We start from the raw sequence: 6000 nt of genomic DNA, 5'->3' as shown, positions 1-6000 counted from the left end.
AAAAAAAAAAAAAAAAAAAAAAAAAAAAAAAAAAATTTTTTTAACTTACAAGATCTTTGTTTCTAAAAACACAGTCCGAGCCAGGTATGATGGCACACACCTGTAATCCCAGAACTCTGGAAAGCTGAGGCAGAAAGATCACAAGTTAGAGCCCAGCTTTGACAGTCTACCGACTGAGCAAGACCCTGTCTCAACAAGGAGCCGAGTGCTGGAGATGTAGTTCAGTTTGAAGGTACAGGGGTGCTGGGTTCAATCCCCAGTACAAAAAGAAAAACAAAAAAAGAGCACAGTCAGGGGCCTTTAAAGAGAAGCTCGGTGTCCTAGCTAAGCCAGTTGCCCGTGTTCTTACACGATCCAGGAGGGCAGAGCCCTTGGGTGGCTTGTTGACTGTTGTTTCCCAGCACCCACACCACGGAGACACACATGGTCAGCATTTAGTATTTGGGGGTGGGAAGGAAACAGGGGAGAGGGAGAATGGATGGAAGGGAGGAAGGAATGAAGACAGGGAGCGGGGACAGCAGAATGGATGAATGGTCGTCTTTAAAGAACGAGTTTAGGTCGGGAGCAGGGTGGTTCGACCGAGAGGCCTCCTTCCGGCGGAGCCTGGTGGGCGGGGCATGCGCAGGGGAGCAGCCTGCCTTGCGGATGGATTCTCCCTGGGTGTGAGTCTGGGTGAGCAGTCGTGGAATTGGCCCAGGAAATCAACACGAAAAGCTGCATTTCTCAGCACTCCTGGAGCATTGACTTTTACAGACAGCGCGGGGGTCTTAGTCACACAAAGGTTCCATATTGGCAGCTGGGTGGGATTTTTGGAGAGTGATCATCAAGTCACAACCTGAGAAGCTCTTTGCCCACACAACTTTAAAAATGTGTTTTCTGTGCCGAAGGTAGGCGGTCTGTGCTAATAACTCAAAGTGAGGCTTACTCAGCTCAGCTCTGTTGATGTCTGGGCTCGATGGTCCTTGGTGGTGGGGCTGCCCTGGCACTGTAGTGTGCTTGGCAGCCTCTCTGGCCTCTATCCATTAGATGCCAGCATTGCTTTCTGGTTGCAACAACCAAAAATGTCGCTAGATATCACCAACCCTGGCCATCTCAGGCAGGGCCAGATCATTTGCATTCAATGATCTTTATAATCACCCTGGCTGCTCGTTGGTCCCCTTAGATTGTGAATTATCACACAGCATATAACCTTCGAATCAGCTACTGGAATGTGTGCTGTTATCTCCCCTGGGAAGCAGTTAAGGTGTGGGAAGGGTTAAGCAAGTCAGGCAGGATTCTCCTTCACAGTTTCAAAGGCCCACGTCAGGTGACTCTCAGTGTGGACTCTGTATTGGCCCTGGGGAGCCTTAACTGGAGCCCTGATATGTGCCCTCTGCACTCTGGTCCTGTAACCTGTGCTGTGAGGGTTAACCCTGAGCCAGGGCCTGTGCAGGCACACGCATGTGAGTCACAGCCACCACCTGGGCCACAGCGGTGTTCTGTAGAAAGTCTATTTCCAGGAAGCAAACCCTGCCTCCCTGATGAATCAGAGAGCTTTGAGATGTAACCCTTGGCTGTGGCGAACGGCAGGTACAGTAATGCAACTTTCGAGTCCTTGGTCAGTATACTGAGATTGCCTCGTTCATCCACGTAGCAAGTAAGAACTGAACCCCCAAGCCAGGCATGGTGGACACGTGTCTGAGAGGCTGAGGCAGGAGGATCACAAGTTCAAGCCCAGCCTGAGCAACATAGAGATTTAGCAAAACCCAGTCTCAAAATTTAAAAAACAAACAAACAAAAAACACATTTTTTTAAAAAAAAATAAGGTGCTCGGGACGTAGCTCGGTGTGAAGGCCCTGGTCTCAATCTCCAGTATGGAGGAAGAAAAACAAAAACAAAAACAAAACTAAACACCCACTGTCATACCTGGCCTACAGTGAGGCACAGGGAATAATTTTAATAGCAGACACTCAGCGCATACTGTACGCGTGGCTTGGAGCTGTGTCTTCCTTTTACAGGAACTAATTTGTGTGGTCTCACCATGACTCTAGGAGGCAGATGCTGGCCTCATTTCACAAGCAGAAACGGGTATGGAGAATAAAATAACCTGCGCAAGGCCACCGAGCTGGAAAGCGAGGGCACATTCTGACCTAGGCAGTGTCGCCCTATAGTCCACTTCTTAGTGTTGCCCTGCCCCCTGCACATAGGCACCTGGAGACCCATAACTGACTTCAAATGGGTGTCGCGGGGCTGAGTGAAGGGTGGGCATCTCGAGCACGCAGCAGGTGCAGCAGGAGCCTTTGGCACAGCAGAGCCCGCTGATCTTGCAAATGAGAAGGCAGAACTAGAGGAGCTCAGAGGGTGCCTTCATCTCTGTCCTCTGTGCCCACCACCAGGGGTCCTGAAGTAAGCGCTCCACCTTGACGCCTTACCTGTCCTACGCCACAAGGAGAACAGGCAGTAGTTAAACTCCTTCCTGGAGAGGGCCTGCATAGTCGGGCTCTGCTTACAAAGCAGAGACGCTGGGCCCACTTGTACCCAGTGCCCAGCAGCACACAAGGCGCCATCGACACGCAGAGAGCCACGGGACTGGAATCCAGGGTGGTTTCTCCTTCGCATAAAAAAATGTTATCTAGGGCAAGATAGAGATAACGAATCAATATTCCAGAAGGAAGGTGTCAGTGAGGAAGTCGGGAAATGGAGGGCCGTGGTGCAGTGGGCGGGGCCAGCAGCTGTGTGAGTGTGGCCTGTGAGGTGTGTCCTCGGACCCCGGGAGAGGAAGAGCAGGGAGCCGGACACTAACCGGAAGTGGGCAGCCTTGGCTCCAAGGGTGGCAGTGGTGACGTGAACCCCTCTTCGTGGCTCACTGGTCTGTTTTTCTGGTGCAGGGCCTTCTGTTACCTGTAGGTCCCTGGGTGTTCTGGGTTCCGTGAAGCTAAGGAAAAGTGACTGATTAGAGAGTCTTGTGAGTCAGGTCTTTTGAGTTCCTTTCCCCAGGAATAGTTAACTCTGCAGTTAAATATTAGGATCCAGATGGATTCCTTTCTCCTAGAGAACCGAGGAAGGTATCAGAAAGTTCCCTTTCCCTGAGGACAGGAGGAGTTCAGAAAAGCAGCATTCTCGGAAGTGGGCGGACGGAAAGAGCTAACCTTCTTCCCTGAGAGCAGTTTAGTCAGGAGGTGTCATCTGCCGCAAAGCTAGGAGGAGGCTAACATGTCGCCCAGCCGTGTGACTTCCAAAATTCGTGATTTGTAAGAGACAACTGAGAACCAGTGGAGGTAGGGGATTTATTTAGGTTTCCCCCCGGTGGTAGCTTCTCAGCCTGGCTGATAAGAAAAGATGGTGGAGAAATGACCATTCACCATGCAGAGTGACTCTGGCTGCCTTGATGGTGTGCTGTCCCGGCACTGGCTGGAGACACCACCTGTATCCTCTCGTGGCTTCTCTGCGAAGCCAGATTTAAAATGTGCTCTTGAGGCTAGGGGGGTGTAGCTCAGTGGCAGAGCACTTGCCTAGCATGCACAGGGCCCTGGGTTCCACCCCCAGCTCCGACAGAAGAAAAGTATCCTTGTTCCCATTTCACAGGTAAAGAAACAAGCTCAGAGGTCAAGAGACTTACCTGGGACGGCTCAATCAATGAGTAATCAGATGAAAATTCCAAGGTTAGAGTTTCTACCTCTGGGTTCCTCTTCTCCAGCTTGGAGGGAAGCCCCAAAGGGAAGAAATTGGCCCCGACCTCTTCCTAAAGGTCTGGGCTTTCCCTGGGTCTCTCAGCTGGTGTAGGGTGAACTCTGATCCCACCATCCCAGTCCTTGGACCCAGCGACGGAGCCCTTACTAGAAATAGAGGCTGCCCGGAGCCTCACGGCAAGAGGCTGCCGTGTCTCACCCCAGGAAATGGGGACAGGATCAGAGTGTCACCCTGGGGGAGTGACCAAGCTCCGGGCATGCTGTCCATCCCTCTGGGCCTAAAGCAGTGGCTGATGGGTACCTGGTGTAGTAGCTTCTGTATGAAGAGGAGCAGTGGGGAAGGGTAGAATGTGGATTCTGTGCTGCTCCAGGACAGCCCCCCCGTGCTTCCCAAACCAGGGGAGCCCCTTTGGCCCCAGGGACGTCTGAGTGTGCCCTTGTGTCTTGTGCCCCCGCACAAGGGCGGTTCTGGGTGGCTGGCGCGCTCCTGCCCCCTAGCGGCAGAGCTGAGTCACCCCGGTGATGTGGTCACTTTTAGTTGTGCCAGTCGCCATGGACCGGGGCCATCTCTAGGATTGTGGATGAGCCCCATGTGCACAGAAGCTAGGACTCATGGCTGGCCACGTGGGATTGACCTGGAACCCCAGACACACAAATGTAGGCCACGGCCTTTAAAAGACAGCCACAGTGGGATGAGCAGAAATGTTGACACCAGGGCCAGGGATTCCGCTCAGTGGTGCCTCCACACCTGCCTCACAAGTGCGAGGTCCTGAGTTCAATCCCTGGTACCTCAAAAAAAAAAAAAAAAGAAAAAAAGAAAGAAGGAAACATCAGCACCAGACCATCCTGCATTACAACCTGCTCCTCACTCTCTCAATTGTGTGACTGAGAAAGTTCCTCCACCTCTCTGTGCCTGTTCTTCCCTCATTTGCAAAATAAGGCATCATAATGCCAACTTCCCAGGGCCACTGGCGGGAGGATAAGCAAGCCCCTTGCATGATCCTTGCAAACACCTCCCGTGATGCCGAGCACATAGGTCAGGCCTGGCATGTTGGTTGCTGATTCCCTCCCCCTGCAGAGGTATCAGGAGGCTCCTCTTGATCACTCACCTCCTTCCCGGGACCGATGCATCCAGACCACCTGGGGCCGGGAAAAGATGGCCTCTACAGGAGAGCCTTGTTGCTTGGAGTAGGAACAGCCCACTTCCCAATCCCCTATAAGGCTGTTAGGAAACCAGATTCCAGAGCCCCTCCCCTGCATGGAGGGATGGGAACCCAGGTTTTCTCGGGCTCCCTGATGACCACTGAAATGAGTGGTTGCCAAACTCCATATCGCTGTGCTCCTCTTGGACTCTCAAGTCCACCTGACCTGGGACTTTTGGCAGGCCCTACCTGGGGAAAGGACCTCAGAGACCAGCTCCTAGTCCTTGGTCCAAAAGTCCTGGGCTGGAATTGGAGCTGCCGCCAAAGGCATGGGGCGCTGCTGCTGTTTGGGGCCTCTCCTCTTCTGGTGGAGCTCCCCCTGCTCTGAAATCAAAGATCAAGGGCTAATCCAGATTCAGAGGGAGGCCAAAAGCAACAGATGGGCTTGGGAGAAGCATGCAGCCTCCTGCTATCTCCTGGCACTGGTTCTCATGTCACCTGGGAGGTCAAGAACACGGCTTCTACAACCAACTGCCCACTGCACTCCTCACCAGCTGCGTGAACCTGGTCAAGTCCCAGAGTTTCTACACCTCTTTGTTCTTTGCTAAGCCACAGTGATTCCCAGTATCTGCCTCCCTAGTGGCTGAGGGACTCCAGATAACAGAGGGAGTAGACGGAGCAGCACAGAATCTGGTCCAGGAGGAGCAGTAAACGAAGCTTCTGGATTAGAATGACTATGGGTCATAGGGTGTTTCTGCTGGAAGGGAACGTGAAGATCATCCAGCACCATCATCCTCCATCCTTTGGACCTCTCCCAGCGGAGGTCCTACTCATACACTCACGCGCTTATTCATCTGGTTCATCCTTCAGTCCTGCAAAGATGCTAAACCTCCGCTTGGTTTCAGGCACTGACCTCGGTGCAGGGAAGATGAAGTGAGTCTGGCACTTATATTCAGGAGCATAAACCATAAACAGACAGGCAAATAAAACAGTGTAGTGTGAAATGGAGATGAGAAGAAATCCCTCGTGGTAAGGGGACAAGAAGCTTAGGGCTGGGGAGGGTTTCCCAGAGGAGGAGAACTTTGAGGAGGGTCCTGAGCCGTGCACAGATCTCAGAGTTCCAGGCAGTGATAGCTCTGGCACTTAAGGGAAGAGAAGATCCCACTCAGAGGAGGAGAGAGGCCCACATG

General features: G+C 52.6%; 1 protein-coding gene across 3 annotated transcripts in view; it reads left to right on the top strand.

Moving 5' to 3' along the window:
* The window catches only part of Tmco4 (transmembrane and coiled-coil domains 4), an 85536-nt gene that overhangs the window by 25075 nt on the left and 54461 nt on the right, over positions 1 to 6000 (top strand). The gene's annotated exons all lie outside the window — the stretch shown is intronic.

Source organism: Fukomys damarensis, unplaced genomic scaffold (genome assembly GCF_012274545.1).
Source record: "Fukomys damarensis isolate Sample0158 unplaced genomic scaffold, DMR_v1.0_HiC HiC_scaffold_23, whole genome shotgun sequence".
NCBI classification, from domain to species: domain Eukaryota; kingdom Metazoa; phylum Chordata; class Mammalia; order Rodentia; family Bathyergidae; genus Fukomys; species Fukomys damarensis.
This window is presented reverse-complemented; position numbering and strand designations above follow the sequence as displayed.